Source organism: Dermacentor andersoni, chromosome 2 (genome assembly GCF_023375885.2).
Source record: "Dermacentor andersoni chromosome 2, qqDerAnde1_hic_scaffold, whole genome shotgun sequence".
NCBI classification, from domain to species: Eukaryota; Metazoa; Arthropoda; class Arachnida; order Ixodida; family Ixodidae; genus Dermacentor; species Dermacentor andersoni.
The window spans coordinates 6,111,073-6,131,368 of NC_092815.1; the positions used below are offsets into that span (position 1 = coordinate 6,111,073).

General features: G+C 54.4%; 1 protein-coding gene across 1 annotated transcript in view; it reads right to left on the minus strand.

Moving 5' to 3' along the window:
• The window catches only part of LOC126542918 (galactosylceramide sulfotransferase-like), a 168,965-nt gene that overhangs the window by 75,153 nt on the left and 73,516 nt on the right, over positions 1 to 20,296 (minus strand). The window lies entirely within an intron of this gene.

The following is a 20,296-nucleotide window of genomic DNA, read 5'->3' on the forward strand; positions in this document are numbered from 1 at the left end:
TAACGCCTGCTTCACCTCCGCCGCGGATCGGGCCGGCATTGCACCGTCTTCGAGATCGGCCCACGTATGGGGAGTGTTTAACGCCTGCTTCACCTCCGCCGCGGGTCGGGCCGGTATTGCACCGTCTTCGAGATCGGCGCACGTATGGGGAGTGTTTAACGCCTGCTTCACCTCCGCCGCGGATCGGGCCGGTATTGCACCGTCTTCGAGATCGGCGCACGTATGGGGAGTGTTTAACGCCTGCTTCACCTCCACCGCGGGTCGGGCTGGCATGGCACCGTCTTCGAGATCGGCGCACGTATGGGGAGTGTTTAACGCCTGCTTCACCTCCGCCGCGGGTCGGGCCGGTATTGCACCGTCTTCGAGATCGGCCCACCCATGGGGAGTGTTTAACGCCTGCTTCACCTCCGCCGCGGATCGGGCCGGCATTGCACCGTCTTCGAGATCGGCCCACGTATGGGGAGTGTTTAACGCCTGCTTCACCTCCGCCGCGGGTCGGGCCGGTATTGCACCGTCTTCGAGATCGGCCCACGTATGGGGAGTGTTTAACGCCTGCTTCACCTCCGCCGCGGGTCGGGCCGGTATTGCACCGTCTTCGAGATCGGCGCACGTATGGGGAGTGTTTAACGCCTGCTTCACCTCCACCGCGGGTCGGGCTGGCATGGCACCTTCTTCGAGATCGGCCCACGTATGGGGAGTGTTTAACGCCTGCTTCACCTCCACCGCGGGTCGGGCCGGCATTGCACCGTCTTCGAGATCGGCCCACGTATGGGGAGTGTTTAACGCCTGCTTCACCTCCACCGCGGGTCGGGCTGGCATGGCACCGTCTTCGAGATCGGCCCACGTATGGGGAGTGTTTAACGCCTGCTTCCCCTCCGCCGCGGGTCGGGCCGGTATTGCACCGTCTTCGAGATCGGCGCACGTATGGGGAGTGTTTAACGCCTGCTTCCCCTCCGCCTTAGCTCAGGCCGGTATTTCACTGTCTGCGGAATCGGCCCACGTATGGGGAGTGCTTAACGCCTGCTACACCTCCGCCGCGGATCGGGCCGGCACTGCACCGTCTTCGAGATCGGCCCACGTATGGGGAGTGTTTAGCGCCTGCTTCGCCTCCGCCGAAGGTCGGGCCGGTATTGCACCGTCTTCGAGATCGGCCCACGTATGGGGAGTGTTTAACGCCTGCTTCACCTCCGCCGCGGGTCGGGCCGGTATTGCACCGTCTTCGAGATCGGCGTACGTATGGGGAGTGTTTAACGCCTGCTTCACCTCCACCGCGGATCGGGCCGGCATTGCACCGTCTTCGAGATCGGCCCTCGTATGGGGAGTGTTTAACGCCTGCTTCCCCTCCGCCGCGGGTCGGGCCGGTATTGCACCGTCTTCGAGATCGGCCCACGTATGGGGAGTGTTTAACGCCTGATTCACCTCCGCCGCGGGTCGGGCCGGCATTGCACCGTCTTCGAGATCGGCCCACGTATGGGGAGTGTTTAACGCCTGCTTCCCCTCCGCCTTAGCTCAGGCCGGTATTTCACTGTCTGCGGAATCGGCCCACGTATGGGGAGTGCTTAACGCCTGCTACACCTCCGCCGCGGATCGGGCCGGCACTGCACCGTCTTCGAGATCGGCCCACGTATGGGGAGTGTTTAGCACCTGCTTCGCCTCCGCCGAAGGTCGGGCCGGTATTGCACCGTCTTCGAGATCGGCCCACGTATGGGGAGTGTTTAACGCCTGCTTCACCTCCGCCGCGGGTCGGGCCGGTATTGCACCGTCTTCGAGATCGGCGTACGTATGGGGAGTGTTTAACGCCTGCTTCACCTCCACCGCGGATCGGGCCGGCATTGCACCGTCTTCGAGATCGGCCCTCGTATGGGGAGTGTTTAACGCCTGCTTCCCCTCCGCCGCGGGTCGGGCCGGTATTGCACCGTCTTCGAGATCGGCCCACGTATGGGGAGTGTTTAACGCCTGATTCACCTCCGCCGCGGGTCGGGCCGGCATTGCACCGTCTTCGAGATCGGCCCACGTATGGGGAGTGTTTAACGCCTGCTTCCCCTCCGCCGCGGGTCGGGCCGGTATTGCACCGTCTTCGAGATCGGCCCACGTATGGGGAGTGTTTAACGCCTGCTTCACCTCCGCCGCGGATCGGGCCGGCATTGCACCGTCTTCGAGATCGGCCCACGTATGGGGAGTGTTTAACGCCTGCTTCACCTCCGCCGCGGGTCGGGCCGGTATTGCACCGTCTTCGAGATCGGCCCACGTATGGGGAGTGTTTAACGCCTGCTTCACCTCCGCCGCGGATCGGGCCGGCATTGCACCGTCTTCGAGATCGGCCCACGTATGGGGAGTGTTTAACGCCTGCTTCACCTCCGCCGCGGGTCGGGCCGGTATTGCACCGTCTTCGAGATCGGCGCACGTATGGGGAGTGTTTAACGCCTGCTTCACCTCCACCGCGGGTCGGGCTGGCATGGCACCGTCTTCGAGATCGGCCCACGTATGGGGAGTGTTTAACGCCTGCTTCACCTCCACCGCGGGTCGGGCCGGTATTGCACCGTCTTCGAGATCGGCCCACGTATGGGGAGTGTTTAACGCCTGCTTCACCTCCGCCGCGGGTCGGGCCGGTATTGCACCGTCTTCGAGATCGGCGCACGTATGGGGAGTGTTTAACGCCTGCTTCACCTCCACCGTGGATCGGGCCGGCATTGCACCGTCTTCGAGATCGGCCCACGTATGGGGAGTGTTTAACGCCTGCTTCCCCTCCGCCGCGGGTCGGGCCGGTATTGCACCGTCTTCGAGATCGGCCCACGTATGGGGAGTGTTTAACGCCTGCTTCACCTCCGCCGCGGGTCGTGCCGGTATTGCACCGTCTTCGAGATCGGCGCACGTATGGGGAGTGTTTAACGCCTGCTTCACCTCCACCGCGGATCGGGCCGGCATTGCACCGTCTTCGAGATCGGCCCACGTATGGGGAGTGCTTATTGCTTGCTTCACCTCCGCCGCAGGTCGGGCCGGGATTTCACTGTCTTCGGGATCAGCCCATGTATGGGAGTGCTTAACGCCTGCTTCACCTACCCCTACAGTCGGGCCGGTATTTCCCTGTCTTCGGGATCGGCCCACGTATGGGGAGTGCTTAACGCCCGATTCTCCTCCGCCGCGGGTCGAGCTGGTATTGCACTATCTAGGGATCGGCCCACGTATGGGGAGTGCTTAACGCCTCCTTCACCTCCGCCTCGGGTCGGCCCGCCATTGCACTGTCCAAGGGATTGGTCCACGTATGGGGAGTGCTTAACGCCTGCTTGACCCCCGCCTTAGCTCGGACCGGTATTGCATTCTTCGTGATCGGCGCGTGTATGGGCAGTGCTTAACGCCTGCTTCACCTCCGCCTCCGGTCGGCCGAACATTGCACTGTCTTCGGGATCGGTCCACGTATTGGGAGTGCTTAACGCCTGATTCACCTCCGCCGCGGGTCGGGCCGGTATTGCACTGTCTTCGAGATCGGCCCTCGTATGGGGAGTGCTTAACGCCTGCTTGACCTCCGCCTTAGCTCAGGCCGGTATTTCACTGTCTGCGGAATCGGCCCACGTATGGGGAGTGCTTAACGCCTGCTACACCTCCGCCGCGGATCGGGCCGGCACTGCACCGTCTTCGAGATCGGCCCACGTATGGGGAGTGTTTAGCGCCTGCTTCGCCTCCGCCGAAGGTCGGGCCGGTATTGCACCGTCTTCGAGATCGGCCCACGTATGGGGAGTGTTTAACGCCTGCTTCACCTCCGCCGCGGGTCGGGCCGGTATTGCACCGTCTTCGTGATCGGCGTACGTATGGGGAGTGTTTAACGCCTGCTTCACCTCCACCGCGGATCGGGCCGGCATTGCACCGTCTTCGAGATCGGCCCTCGTATGGGGAGTGTTTAACGCCTGCTTCCCCTCCGCCGCGGGTCGGGCCGGTATTGCACCGTCTTCGAGATCGGCCCATGTATGGGGAGTGTTTAACGCCTGCTTCACCTCCGCCGCGGGTCGGGCCGGCATTGCACCGTCTTCGAGATCGGCCCACGTATGGGGAGTGTTTAACGCCTGCTTCCCCTCCGCCGCGGGTCGGGCCGGTATTGCACCGTCTTCGAGATCGGCCCACGTATGGGGAGTGTTTAACGCCTGCTTCACCTCCGCCGCGGATCGGGCCGGCATTGCACCGTCTTCGAGATCGGCCCACGTATGGGGAGTGTTTAACGCCTGCTTCACCTCCGCCGCGGGTCGGGCCGGTATTGCACCGTCTTCGAGACTGGCCCACGTATGGGGAGTGTTTAACGCCTGCTTCACCTCCGCCGCGGGTCGGGCCGGTATTGCACCGTCTTCGAGATCGGCGCACGTATGGGGAGTGTTTAACGCCTGCTTCACCTCCACCGCGGGTCGGGCTGGCATGGCACCGTCTTCGAGATCGGCCCACGTATGGGGAGTGTTTAACGCCTGCTCCCCCTCCGCCGCGGGTCGGGCCGGTATTGCACCGTCTTCGAGATCGGCCCACGTATGGGGAGTGTTTAACGCCTGCTTCACCTCCGCCGCGGGTCGGGCCGGTATTGCACCGTCTTCGAGATCGGCGCACGTATGGGGAGTGTTTAACGCCTGCTTCACCTCCACCGCGGATCGGTCCGGCATTGCACCGTCTTCGAGATCGGCCCACGTATGGGGAGTGTTTAACGCCTGCTTCCCCTCCGCCGCGGGTCGGGCCGGTATTGCACCGTCTTCGAGATCGGCCCACGTATGGGGAGTGTTTAACGCCTGCTTCACCTCCGCCGCGGATCGGGCCGGCATTGCACCGTCTTCGAGATCGGCCCACGTATGGGGAGTGTTTAACGCCTGCTTCACCTCCGCCGCGGGTCGGGCCGGTATTGCACCGTCTTCGAGATCGGCGCACGTATGGGGAGTGTTTAACGCCTGCTTCACCTCCACCGCGGATCGGGCCGGCATTGCACCGTCTTCGAGATCGGCCCTCGTATGGGGAGTGTTTAACGCCTGCTTCCCCTCCGCCGCGGGTCGGGCCGGTATTGCACCGTCTTCGAGATCGGCCCACGTATGGGGAGTGTTTAACGCCTGCTTCACCTCCGCCGCGGGTCGGGCCGGCATTGCACCGTCTTCGAGATCGGCCCACGTATGGGGAGTGTTTAACGCCTGCTTCCCCTCCGCCGCGGGTCGGGCCGGTATTGCACCGTCTTCGAGATCGGCCCACGTATGGGGAGTGTTTATCGCCTGCTTCACCTCCGCCGCGGATCGGGCCGGCATTGCACCGTCTTCGAGATCGGCCCACGTATGGGGAGTGTTTAACGCCTGCTTCACCTCCGCCGCGGGTCGGGCCGGTATTGCACCGTCTTCGAGATTGGCCCACGTATGGGGAGTGTTTAACGCCTGCTTCACCTCCGCCGCGGGTCGGGCCGGTATTGCACCGTCTTCGAGATCGGCGCACGTATGGGGAGTGTTTAACGCCTGCTTCACCTCCACCGCGGGTCGGGCCGGCATGGCACCGTCTTCGAGATCGGCCCACGTATGGGGAGTGTTTAACGCCTGCTTCCCCTCCGCCGCGGGTCGGGCCGGTATTGCACCGTCTTCGAGATCGGCCCACGTATGGGGAGTGTTTAACGCCTGCTTCACCTCCGCCGCGGGTCGGGCCGGTATTGCACCGTCTTCGAGATCGGCGCACGTATGCGGAGTGTTTAACGCCTGCTTCACCTCCACCGCGGATCGGGCCGGCATTGCACCGTCTTCGAGATCGGCCCACGTATGGGGAGTGTTTAACGCCTGCTTCCCCTGCGCCGCGGGTCGGGCCGGTATTGCACCGTCTTCGAGATCGGCCCAGGTATGGGGAGTGTTTAACGCCTGCTTCACCTCCGCCGCGGGTCGGGCCGGCATTGCACCGTCTTCGAGATCGGCGCACGTATGGGGAGTGTTTAACGCCTGCTTCACCTCCGCCGCGGATCGGGCCGGCATTGCACCGTCTTCGAGATCGGCCCACGTATGGGGAGTGTTTAACGCCTGCTTCACCTCTGCCGCGGGTCGGGCCGGTATTGCACCGTCTTCGAGATCGGCGCACGTATGGGGAGTGTTTAACGCCTGCTTCACCTCCACCGCGGATCGGGCCGGCATTGCACCGTCTTCGAGATCGGCCCACGTATGGGGAGTGTTTAACGCCTGCTTCCCCTCCGCCGCGGGTCGGGCCGGCATTGCACCGTCTTCGAGATCGGCGCACGTATGAGGAGTGCTTAACGCCTGCTTCACCTCCGCCTCCGGTCGGGCCGGTACTGCACTATCTTCGGGTTCGACCCACGTATGTGGAGTGCTTAACGCGTGCTTCCCCTCCGCCTCGGGTCCGGCCGGTATTGCTCTATCTTCGGGATCGGCCCACGTATGGCGAGTGCTTAACGCCTGCTTATGTGGGGCTTTTTGCTTACCACGCCAACAACGACACGAAAATTTCCTTGGACGGTAGAGGTATACAGCTTTGCTGTAAAAGAAAGAAAAGCTTGGAGGCAGTCGCGATTCCTGCGTGGCTAATTGCAGCAACTAGAAATGCCGTATATATATATATATATATATATATATATATATATATATATATATATATATATATATATATATAAATTTATATATATATATATATATTGAACTGGAGAAGAACGAGCAGCAGGCACAGCTTCGAGAAAGACGACAACGAGTGGTTGGAAGCCTTGTGCCTGTGTCGCCGAAGCTGTTTCCTCTCGCTGCGCTGCTCTGCTATCTGAGCGCTTATCAATGGATCGAACTATAACGCCTCTTGGCATTTGGTGGACGTGCTGGGCACTTCCCAAACCTGGAACTCCGCAGCCGGACGCTCCCTACCGTTTCTCCCATGCCTCAGGACGCCGCGCAGCCCGATCCTCCCCTGGCATCGCCTGTCGTCTGCTCCGGTGCTCTACGCCAACGAGATGCCGCGGTCCTTAGCGGCAACGACGACCATGACTTGGAGGATTGGCTCTCGTCATACGATCGCGTGAGTGCGCATAACAAATGGGATGACAAAGCTAAACTGACTAACGTCATCTTCTGTTTTTCTGGAGTCGCTAATCTCTGGTTCCGGAATCACGAATCCAACCTCTCCACCTGGACAGCATTTACCCATTGTTTCAAAGAAATCTTCGGTCGCCCTGCTGTGCGCAAGCTTCGCGCAGAACAACGCTTGCGTAGTGTCGCTCAGCAAAACGGTGAAAACTTCACCAGCTACATTGAGGACGTAGTTGACCTTTGCCGGCGCATTAATCCCGCCATACCCGACTCTGAAAAGATAAAGAATGTCATGAAGGGCATAGAGGATGACGCCTTCCAAATGCTTTTGGCGAAAAATCCTCAAGCGATTGACGAGTTCATTACACTGTGCCAGAGCTACGATGAGGTCCGCAAACAACGCCTTACTACGCGCCGAGCTGCCGCGCCCGACGACACGATTTCGGCTTAACTGACACTTCCAGTGCTGCTTCCGCCCACTCTTCGTTCCTTGACCAAATGAAGCAATTCGTTCGCGAAGAAGTCGCGCGCCAACTGTCACTGCTGCCTGCTACCCAGTCGTCTGAGTCCTCTTTGTCCCTGGAACTCCGACGCGTCATACATCAACAAGTCAACGACGCGCTACCTCTCGCTAATCAGCCACCTTAAGCGCCGGTTCCGCTCACGTACGCTGCCTTCGTCGCCAGGCCAAGACCACCGCCTGAGGTATATAGCGCACTATACCCCCACAAGCGGCTTCTAAGCCTCGCCTTCTCCAGCTGCGAACTACTTGCCCAGAAGCGGCTTCTGCGACCCTCCGCAGCCACTACGCCCAGCTCAGAACTGTGCACCGCTACCTAGGCCCCCTGTTGATAATCCGTGGCGTTCCCAAGACAACCGGCCGATCTGCTTCGCGTGTGGCTTTGCTGGGCACGTGGCACGGTTCTGCCGCTGGCGGGGTTGGTATCCTCCCAATACTGCGAGATGTCAAGGGAATGTTCCTGGCTCCCAGTACCGCTATTCGCCACCAATTCTGCATTTCGCTCCGGCATCTCCTGTTCCCCGAAGCTTAAACACTCGTCGGTCTCCATCTCCCCGTCAACGTTCCCTCTCCCTCATCGTCCGCTGCCCTCCAGCTGTGGAGGAAAACTAAAAGGTGCAGTTCCGGAGGCAAGAACTGCGATCTCTTCGAACTGCTCAAGCCCTCGTTTATTGCCTACAAACATCATTGAAGTTTTTGCCGAAGGTGTCGCTGTTCACGCGCTTGTCGACACGGGTGCCGCAATGTCCGTGATTACCGACCAGCTTCGCCGTAAGCTCTGAAAAGTCGCGACGCCGTTTTCTGTCATTTCGCTACGTACAGCAAGCGCTGAGCCAATTGAGCCCTTAGGAACATGTACCGTCCGTGTCGCCATACAAGACAGTTTACACCACATTGAGTTTGTTGTTGTTCCCCGCTGATCTCATGCCATCATTCTAGGAAGGGACTTCCTCTCATCTCATCACGCTGTTATTGATTGTGCCCGTGCGGAACTAGCGCTGACTCCATTTTGCGGCAGTCCTTCTGAAGATTTGCCTCCACCTTCTGCTCGGGTGTTCGTCACCACCGACGCTGATATCCCTCTTTTCTCTGCCGCCCTTGTACCCGTTTCCTGTGCTGCTTTCTGCTATTCCACGGTTATTTTCACCCCATCTCAACTTGCTGCACGCCGTCATCCCTTCTTGCTTTCCTTTGCCCTCCTTCCCTTTCGCCAGGGCTCCAGCGCACTTTACGTTTCGAATCCGTTTTCGTGTCCATCAAGCTTACATCGTGGCGAGTGCCTCGGTTTTGCTGATGAATTCGACACGAGCTCTGTGTACGACGTGCCTGATGACTCGACTCCTCATCACGTTGACGCCATGGCTCTCCCTGTCTCTGCGCCTGCCGCCTGCATGTGACCGAACGTTTGCTCCATTTATTGATCCTAACCTCACTCCGAGTCAGCGCACGCGGATCGTCGACCTCGTTAACCAATTTCGAACTTCTTTCGACCTCCAAAAACAATGCTTAGGACGTACCTCTACAGTCGTTCATCACATCGACACCGGCAGCCACGCACCGCTACGCCAACGTCCATACCGTGTGTCCGCGACGGAGCGCCGCGTCATCGATGAGCACGTAGGAGACATGCTTCGACGCGGCGTGATACAGCCATGGGCTTCTCCGGTAGTGCTGGTCAAAAAGAAGGATGGGACTATTCGTTTTTGTGTGGACTATCGACGTCTAAACAAGATAACCCGGAAATATGTCTATCCTATTCCCCGTATCGACGACGCACTGGACTGCCTCCAAGGCGCTAAATTCTTTTCGTCCTTAGACTTCCGATCCCGCTATTGGTAGGTGCCCGTGGCTGACGCAGACCGCCCAAAAACAGCATTTGTTTCGCCTAACGGCTTATATGAATTTACCGCGATGCCCTTTGGCCCCTGTAATGCGCCTGCAACATTTGAAGGAATGATGGATAACATCCTCCGGGGCCTCAAATGGCAGACATGCCTTTGTTATCTCGATGACATTGTCATCCTTTCCCCGAACTTTTCTTCTCACCTGTTACAACTCAAACGCGTGCTCACTTGCCTTGCCGATGCTGGACTCAAGCTCAACTTAAGAAAGTGTCGCTTCGCCGCCCGGCAGCTAGTCATCCTTGGCCACGTTGTTTCGAAAGATGGTGTGCTCCCAGATCCAACCAAACTCCAAGCCGTTGCCGAATTCCCACGACCAAAGACCACAAAATAACTCCGCAGCTTTATCAGATTATGCTCCTATTTTCGTCGTTTCATCCGCAACTTTGCCACCATAATAGCGCCTTTCACGCAGCTTCTCGCGGTTAACCACGACCTCTTGGCCTGGCCGCCAGTTTGCGATGCCGCATTCACGACACTGCGTCGTCTTCTAACCTCACACCCCCCCACCCCCCGCCATACTACATTTTGACCCAAGCGCACCGACAGAAATACACACGGATGCCAGTGGCGTCGACATTGGCTCTGTTCTTGCACAACGAAAGACTGGCTTCGATGAATACATTGTTGCCTTCGCTAGTCGCGCACTCACGAAAGCGGAAGCAAACTATTCCGTTACAGAAAAAGAAGGCCTGGCTATCATTTCGGCCATAACTAAGTTTAGTCCTTACCTCTACGGCCGCCCGTTCGACGTCATCACGGACCACCATGCACTCTTCAGGCTGTCGCCCTTGAAAGATCCTTCAGGCCGCCTCTCTCGATGGGCGCTTCGCCTCCAAGAGTATAATATTCGAGTGCTGTACCGCTCTGGCCGTAAGCATTCGGACGCGGATGCCTTGTCTCGCTCAGAATAATCAGAAAGTACAAATATGCGAGTTCTCCCTCACCGCCACGGACATGCTTTCGGAGCAGCAGAAGGATCCATGAATTGTTGCTATGCTGGCTTTTCTGTCAGACCCATCAGGGCCTTCTACTGGCCGTGCATTGCGTCGCCAAGCACACCACTTTGCTTTTCGTGATGGGCTCCTATACCACCGTAACTACCTCTCGGATGGGCGCAAATGGTTACTCGTGGTTCCTCGGCATCTACGTTCGGATATATGTGCAGCGTTTCACGCTGACCCGCAATGCGCACATACAGGAGTACTCAAAACATACGCGCGCCTGCGAATTCGTTATTTCTGGAGCGGGATGTACCGATTCGTCCGCCAATATGTCCGCTCCTGCCTCGCTTGCCAACGCCGCAAGAATACCCCTCATGCCTTAGCTGCTCCACTGCAACCATTGCCTTGTCCAGGACGGGCCTTTGACAGGGTCGGAGTTTATCTTTATGGGCCGCTTCCGTGTACTTCAGATGGCAACCGCTGGGTGATAGTGGCGATTGGCCATCTCACACACTACGCCGAAACTTCGCCTCTGCCCAACGCACCTGCGCGGGTTGTTGCCTGGTTTCTTCTGCGTAACATCATACTTCGCCATGGAGCCCCCAGAGAGTTGCTGAGCGACACAGGCCGCGTCTTTCTGTCTGATTTTATAGAAGCCCTGCTTAAGGAATGCAACATGAGTCACCGTACCACCCGCAAACCAATGGCATGACTGAGCGCTTTAACCGCACTCTTGGCGATGTGTTAGACATGTACGTCTCATCTGACCAAACCAATTGGGACCGAATTCTACCCTTCGTGACGTACGCTTATAATAATACCGCCACACAGACCACTACAGGATTTTCCCCGTTCTTTCTTCTTTACGGACGCGAGCCTTCCTGCACAATGGACACCATCCTTCCGTATCGCCCTGACACAACGGAGGCTACTACCCTGTCCGAGGCTGCTGCACACGCGGAAGAGTGCCGAAAGCTCGCCCGCACATTTACTTCGGAAGATCAGCAGCGACAGAAGCACCTTCGGGATATTGCCTCTTCTCCGGCACCCTATGCCCCTGACTCACTAGTCTGGCTTTGGGTTCCCGCTACCAGCCCTGGACTTTCACCCAAGCTTGTGTCCAAGTACCAGGGTCTTTACCGTGTCGTCAGTCAAACGTCTCCTGTAAACTATTTGGTAGAACCCCTTGAGCCGCCTTCCGATAAGCGCCGCCGAGGGCGCGAAATCGTGCACGTTCAACGGCTGAAGCCGTACTTTGACCCACCTGTGCTATCTTGCCCGTAGGTCGCCGAGACGGCTCCTCTTCTCCGGGGAGGCAATTGTACTGGAGAAGAACGAGCAGCAGGCACTGCTTCGAGAAAGACGACGACGAGTGGTTGGAAACCTTGTGCCTGTGTCGCCGAAGCTCTGTGTCCTCTCGCTGGGGTGCTCTGCTATCTGAGCGTTTTAGCAATCGAACTATAACGCCTCTTGACATCATATATATATATATATATATATATATATAGTCATATCATGAGAAGCCATGAGAGAACCCCCTCTCTTCTCGTTTATATATATATATATATATATATATATATATATATATATATATATATATATATATATAGCCCTATAATTCTATTACTTTTCGTTAAGACTACGAGCATCGGCGACGGCGACATTGTATTCAGGCAGGCGCGATCGCCACGCCGTTTCCACAATTTCTACAAATTCTCCGGCAAGCTGTCCGTGGGCATTCGATCTTATTGAAAGCGAAAATCGCAATGCTTCTTTCCACAGTACGGGAAAGCGCGGTATCGAGGCACACTAGCTCGAAACTCCAGCACTGGTTCCCCCTTTGATGGAAGCTCATCCGCACACCTGAAAACTTTCTGCGCCAGCCCATTCAACTTTCACTGAGCAGCGTTATCCGCATTAGCAAAATAAATAAATAAGTAAAGAAAGTCGCAACTGGCATGACTATGGAACTAGTCACTGCAATATTTCTGATGACTGGATGAGAATATCACCTTCCCGACGAACAAGCATGCACAATCATGACGCAAGCAAGGGTGATTTCTTTTTATGACACGCACCCTTCCACCTGTAAAGCTGTACAGTGTCTGTTATATTGATTGGCACCATTATGGACCCTTCAAGGTGTAAATCTGTGTACAGTGTATAATAACTCCTGAGGTATAAGCTTCTTGTTAAGTTACATTTGGCAGCAGCTGTTAAAGGGCCCCTCACCAGGCCCCATAGCAAATTTTGGTTATACGTTGGAAGTAGTTACGTGTTCTCTGGGGAGTGTTCTGCCGCAAAAAAATTACAAATCGGCTCATTAATAGCCGAGATAGAAATATTTGTGGGCCGCGAACCCATGATTTCAGGAGGCGAGCTCCACTGCACAGCGAGACACTCTCTCTACTCGCCCCGCCTAGCCTCCGCAAGCGAAATCGCGTGACGCATGCGTCACGGGCCCCGCCTTTACTTTTTTTTTTATCCTCGCTTCTTTCTCTTATTTTGCGACGCTGCGCACTTCCGTTGAAGGCGTCGCGCGCGAGCTGTTGTCTCGTTCGCGCAGCGCACGATATTGCGCGCTGTGCACAAGGAAGCATCACTAGCGGCATAATTCAGTGTTACACGAATACTGAGGCAGATCAAGCGGGCCGCAGAGCAAGATGACGCACTGGAACACGGTAGAAAATGGCATTGTTTCGGTACCTGCGCACGTGACTGCACGACCGTGGGAACAAGCAGACGAAGCGGAAGTACATCTCTCTTGCTTCGGTGCGAAGTAAAACAAAAACACGCAGACATTCCGTTTGTGTGTTTTATTATTTCTCTAAACTTCAATTCGTCAAATCAAGCAACAGATCACGCAAATAACAGATGTTACCTTGAATAATTCTCGAAGTCACGCGTCACTACGAGCGCCGTCACACTGCGGACACGAGTACGTCACCGTCCGGCTTGGAGCGCGGTCGCCGCGAGCAGAAGGGAAAACTGCGCTCGGCTTGAAATTTCAGACCTTTCAGCGGCGCATAGCGACGTAATTCTTTGCAAACACGATCGTTGGCGATCATTGTATGCTCTGCGCTTGTCAGCTTAAAATGGCCAGACCTGGTGAGGTGCCCTTTAAAACATGGCTGTAAAAAAACGGCGTGGGTTTTGTGCCATTTGCATAATTGTTTCATTTCATTTATTTAACCTAAAGCCCAGCAGTTTGAGCAACAAATTGGGGAGGGAGGATAACAATTCATATACAAAAAAAGTCATGGAACATACGTGCAAGTCGAACATCCTATATGAAGTCGTACATGTTGCATAGAACCTATACAGGGTGCTTTCTATTGCGATTGTGACGAAGATCGGCAGGCTGAAAAGGCCCTTTGCCATCGCGTGACTCAGTTCCCAGTTCGCTCTCTGGCTGCGCCCTACCTGCTGGCGCTGCGTTTGTCGCTGCTGCTCTACGACCCGAATAAACTACTTACTGTTGGTGGAGGTGCGGGGTACAACAGGAAATCTGGAACTTCGGACGCTGCAGCCTGTCTTCATTATGCCGGAAGAAGGCCCACCAGAACCATAACCCGCTGCCCCGGTGACTACCGTGGTCTGGCCTGGCCCGTTGCGTCAACGCGACCCGCCCATCTTCAGCGGTACCGAAGGCCATGACGTAGAAGACTGGCTCGCCGACTACGACCGGGTGAGCATCCACAACCACTGGGAAGACACCAAAAGACTGAATTACGTGTCTTTATTTGAGCGGTGTCACCAGCGTGTGGCACCGCAACGACGAACGTGATCTCACGACGTGGACGGCCTTCAACACTAACGTTACGGAGGTATTCGGGCGCTCCGCCGTTGGCAAGCTTCGCGCCGAGCAACATTTGCCTGGTCGTGCGCAACAGTGCGGGGAGACATTTACCAGTTATGCAGAAGATGTTGTCGACCTCTGTAACCGTGTTGACGTCACAATGGCTGATGCCGAGAAGATCCGCCATATCTTAAAAGGCATTGAAGACGACGCCTTCCAGATGGTGTAGGCGAAAATCCGGCGACAGTCTCTGAACTCGTCAGTCTCTTTCAAAGCTTCGACGAACTACGCAAACAACGCATAGCCACCCGCCAATCTTTTCCTCGGGCCACTTCAATGTCGAGCTAGGCTGTTGCCCCGGTTGTTGCCCTTCGCTGCTGCTACAGATCAAGGAGTTCGTCCGTGAAGAGGTGGCTCGTCAGCTTTCTCTGCTTCCACTTACACACGGCCAGTCGAGTTCTCCGTTGGCGCCCGCTCTCCAATATGTCATCAAGGAGCAGGTAGCCGACCATATTTCACCTTCTCTCCAGCAGGCTCCGACTGCCGCTCCTCTGATGCACGCCGAAGCCGCTACGAGGCCTGCACCACAGGCCAACGGTCCCCTTCGGCCGCCTTTGCGCCCGCCCGTATCCCCTCCAGCCCGGCCAGTGGTGCAGTATGCACGACTTCAAGACCATTGGCGCACGGAAGACAATCGTCCATTTGTTTTTATTGTGGCCGTGCTGGACACATAGGACGTCGCTGTCGCCTATTTACACCGAACGTCCCCAAGAATGTGCGTCCATATGCGCCACGTTTCCAACAACGCCGCAACTATCCCGACACCTTTGAATCTGCTCTTGTCGTCGAGACCGCATTCTCCGCTTGCCGTTCACCTTCCCCTCGCCGCCGCTCCCTTTCCCCCATGCTCTGTCGGCGTAACCCTCTGCGCCAGGAAAACTAAAAATCGCAGTTCAGGAGGCGAGAACTGCGGTGTCAGCGAAATGTATAAGGCCTCACACTTCCCCGAAAAACGTTATTGAAGTCGCTGTAGAAGGAATATTGACGCTAGCACTTGTCGACACCGGCGCTGCACTTTCAGCGAGAGATGCCCGCATTTGCCGCAAGATAGGAAAAGTGACGACGCCGCTTTCTGGACTGTCCCTTCAGAATGCCAACGCGCAGCACGTCGAGCCATCCGGAGCCTGCACAGCTCGTGTCGTCATTCAGGAGGTCATTTATGTCATAGAATTCATTGTGTTGTCATCATGTTCACACGACGTCATATTAGGTTGGGACTTTCCACACATCATGCGATCATTGATTGCGCCCACGCCGAAATCGAGCTGTTCCAGTTTTCGATCGATATTATCACAGACCACAAGGACCCTTGTCGCAAAATCGTCGTTTCAGAAGACACCGTTATACCTGCCTGGTCTTTCCGCTCTTGTATCTCTTGTGACTCTGTAAATGACGTCACAGAACTCTTCGCAGCGTCTGAACTCTTAGCTCGCCGCCGTTCACTACCACTGCCGTTCGCCGTCCTCGAGTTCAAAACTGGCCCCTCTCTCATGTGCATGTCCAACCCATCGGCCGAACCAATTACTTCACGCCGCCGTGAAAGCCTTGGTGGAGCAGAGCCACTGGCCTCATCTTCAATATTTGACGCGATGGTCGACTCCACTTATCTTGCCGCTCTCGAGGCATCGCCTCCTCAGTCACTGCCGCGTTCTTTTACGCGAGCCAGTGACCTTACGACGCGACACAGCACGACGAACTTCTTCACTTGCTCCAAGGCATTCTCTTCCTCTTTTGACTGTCAAGCAACATCACTCGGCTACACAACTACTGTTTCGCATACTATCGACACTGGGAGCCATGCACCCATTCAACAGCGTCCCTACCGAGTATCGGCGACCGAAAGACGCCTTATCGATGACCAGGTGAACTATATGCTCAAATATGCCACGATATGCCACGTATCGACGATGCACTGCACTGTTTGCAAGGAGCAGAGTGTCTTTCCTCCTTAGTTTTCCGCTGTGGCTACTGGCAGGTGCCCATGGCTGACGCTGACTGTATAAAAACCGCGTTTGTAACACCAGACGCCTTGTATGATTTAAACACCAGACGCCTTGTATGAATTGTCTGTGATGCCGTTCGGTCTGTGCAACACGCCTGCTACCTTTGAACGCATGATGGACGGCATCCTGCGCGGCCCGAAATGGCATATTTGTCTCTGCTACCTCGACGACGTTGTCGTCGTTTCCCCTGCTTTTCCGATCCATCTACGCCGTCTACATCAAGTTTTGACCTGTCTCTGGAATGCTGGTCTCCAGCTTAACTTAAATACGTGCCTATTTGCGGCTCGAAAACTGACTATATGAGGCCAGGTCGTCTACAATGAAGGCATTCTTCCTGATCCTGCTAAACTTTGCGCCGTATCCGAATTCCCGAAGTAACTTGAAAGCACTACGCAGCTTCATTGGCCTATGCTCCTATTTTCGACATTTTGTTCGCAATTTCGCTACTGTGATCGCACCGCTAAACCAACTTCTCCAAGGCGACAAGGAACTTTCTGCTTGGTCAGAAGCCTCTGATGATGCCTTTACGACTCCTTGTCGCTTACTCTTGCGCTCTTGTTCCCTTGATTGTAACCCTTGATCTAAATTACTCGATGAAGCGGCCATTACTTCTACGAGAAATCAAAATGTGCAATCCAATAATTAGCTGAATTACCCTAATTAACTCTCTAATTCATTATCTCACGCCAAATATTTCAATCTACGAATTATAGCCGCTGAGTTCGCACGGCGTATCCACTTGGAACGAATTCTCTGGACAGCACCATTTCCGAGATATTAATTTTCAATGTGCCCGACAAAATGCATTGGCGCTCCAATTGCTTTTGTGCTTCGAGGCATGTGACGGCGGTTTCCTGAAAAAGTAACTGGAACGCCGACGCATTTCGTCGGACACCTAATATCTCGGACCTGGTGCTGTCCAGAGAACTCGTTCCAAGTGGGTACGTCGTGCGAACTGAGCGGCTATAATTCGTAATAGAAATATGTGGCATAAAGTAATTAATTTAGAAGGTAATTAGCGTAATTATGTTAATTAGTCAATTGCACATTTTGATTTCTCGTAGAAGTAATGGCCGCCTCATCGAGTAATTTATATCAAGGGATATAATTGTGCTATCTGCCATAGACAATATTTAAAAAAATCGGTGCAGCTAAAAAAAAAACCCTGTATATTTCTTCTAATCATACATCACACAATAATAATTCTTACATTATACATACATACAATAATCTTACATCTTCTGGCATCACAACAATAATTACAATAAAGGTTATAGCAAGGTTAGAATTCGTCATTTTTGAAATGTAAAAAGAAATATCACTGTTTCGTATTTCTAATTTCCGAAAGTTTCATTAAGCGTGTTTTTCAATGTAATATGGTCAGTTATTTCGGCTATATTACTTGGAAGATGATTCCATTCTGAAATGGCTAAGTGCAGGCATGAAAACTGCAATAGCTTAGTGCGTGCAAATGGTTGTTCGACCTTAAATTCGTCATTATTCGCAGCAATTTCTTTTTGGCGGGTAAGAGGTGTGCGCGGGAGAAGATATTTGGGTGGTGAAAAAAGCTGATGGAAGAAAGTTAACCGAGATATGTCTTCTAGTCTGCAATGGGATGAGTCCTAGGTCACGTTTTATTTTGGTGATGTCTGAGTACTGGGAATAGTTAGTTACCTGTAATAAATCAAGCTGTTTTGTCGTGCTAAGATTTTGATTTGTTAGTAAGATGCGTTTGGTGCGGGTTCCATATAAATGAGGCGTACTCAAGTTTGGAGCGAAGTATGGCAGTATATGGCAAGAAGCTTGGTATCACTGTTAGCCTGACGTAAGCGTACGACGAAAGAAGCCAAGAGATTTACATGCAGCAGAAACTATACTACCCACATGATAATGCCGAGACAAAGTCGGATAAATATGAGCACCTAGATATTTAAATGACTCTGCAGTTTCTAGAGCCTCACCATTAGTGCAGTATGTGGGCTTGATAATTGCACTGCAAGTAGTAAGTATTCGCGACGAAACAATACGTCACTGTTTCACCGGCTGCACAGGCGGTCACATTTTCCCGTAATGTGACCGCAGCGAGCAATCAAGAAGATCTTATAGACCACTCCATACACGTTTTGTTTTTTGTAGTTCTTTTGTTGTATTTTTTTTAGGAACTCCGTCCAGAAGGGTCTTTCCACCCCCTCACCCCAAGTTGAATAGGGCGCAAGCCGTTTCACTTAGGCTCCTACAGACCAGCACATATCCGTGTCTGTCCGCTCTCCACGAGGCTTACCCCGACGTGTATCGCGACGACGCCTGCCCGTCCTGCGGCCAGACCTCCACTCTACCTCACATGCTCTGGGAGTGCGGGTCGACATACCCCAAGTTCATCAAGGAGGAGTGGGACTCGCTTTTGCGTAGCCCCGCTCTAGAAAAGCAAATCCTGGCCGTCCGGCGTGCCCGCGACCGGGCCGGTGGGCTAGACCTGCCGGTCCCGACGTGGGACTAGCCGGGTGCGCGACGAGTTCGCGTCCTCGCCGGACCTACAATAAAGTTTATTCACTCACTCACTCACTCACTCACCCGCCATGTGACGAGCTTATGCTACATAACCGGCATCTCCTTTGACACAGTGTGCCGAAGGCGCCGCGAACGTCAGAAATCGGCTGCTTACGTTCGCAGTGAGTGTGCAGCAGAATTGTACACAACGAATTACCTGTAATCAATTACGCTTCTTAGCTTTATAATTCACCGATTACTTTCTTTTTTACTCGGTTACGCTCACTGTAATTGAGTTACTTTTTTTTCAGTGACCTTGTAACAATTTACTTCGTGGCCACGGCGGCCGCATTTCGATGGGGGCGAAATGCGAAAACACCCGTGTACTTAGATTTAGGTGCACGTTAAAGAACCCCAGGTGGTCGAAATTTCTGGAGTCCTCCATTACGGCGTGTCTCATAATAAGAAAGTGGTTTTGGCACGTAAAACCTCACAATTTAATTTTAATTTACTTTGTTGACGAGGAAAGCTGAACAGGTCTGAACGCTTTCTAATGTGGCGGGAGATAGAGCAGAGCAGCTGTGCCACGCCTGGCGCAAGTACCCGGGGCTCAGTTCCCGCTCGTTCATCTCAACTGTCGCGCGCCGCATTCCGCATCTTGGGGTGGCGTTTTCTATGCGGTAACCGTTTCCGGGCCTCTGTGTGCGGCACTACGCCCGAAAGCTCACCTTGTTCAGACTTCCGTTTTTCCGCTGCCATTGGACAATTCCCGATCACTGTTTGGCAATCGCCCCGTCCGGTGTCCGTGCGTTACAACACTTCCAGCGCGCACTCTGAGCATGCGCAGTCTGCGCCCCGCAGACCTCCTCTGCTCCGGTTGCCCGCCTCCCGTTCGATGGCGCTGCGCGCTGCCCCTTCGGGTCTGACGGGGAATCTTTCTTTTTTTCGGCGTCGCTGCTCATATCCTCACATGCTGTTGAAGCGTATATTGTTATTGTGACGAATTCTCCTCCCCTCCTGACCTTTATCATCTAGGGAAACACTGACCGACAGAAATTTTGAAAGGCTAACGAAATGCATACAATTTAGCGTGTTGAATTGTGCCGTTTCGTGCATTACAGAACTTGAAGGAAACCGCGCTGAAGTACAGGACGACAGGAGACAAACCACAGCGCTGACTTATAACCAGTTTTTGTAGCATCATCATGTTACCGCCCAACGAATGTAATTGAGCAGCTACAAGAAGGTAATCGAATACTAAATACCGGAAGGAGAAACAGTACAAAACAAACAAACAAGTACTTCGGATATCACCGTTAATAATGCCATATCACGTACTAGATAAGTATACATGATTTCGTTGCGCTGTATATATCTATATATAGCAAAGGCACGGCGACATCATTTTCACCAAATTTATGGATCGCGAAGGCTGTTCGCATTTTTCGTTACGAACAAAGCGAAATACTACGTATACGTAGTATTCGCTTAGACTGCGCGCTCAGCAAGCCCAGTTTTACAGTTGTATTTCTTGCAGTGTTCGGTTAGGTGGTTGCTAACCGAACGTGT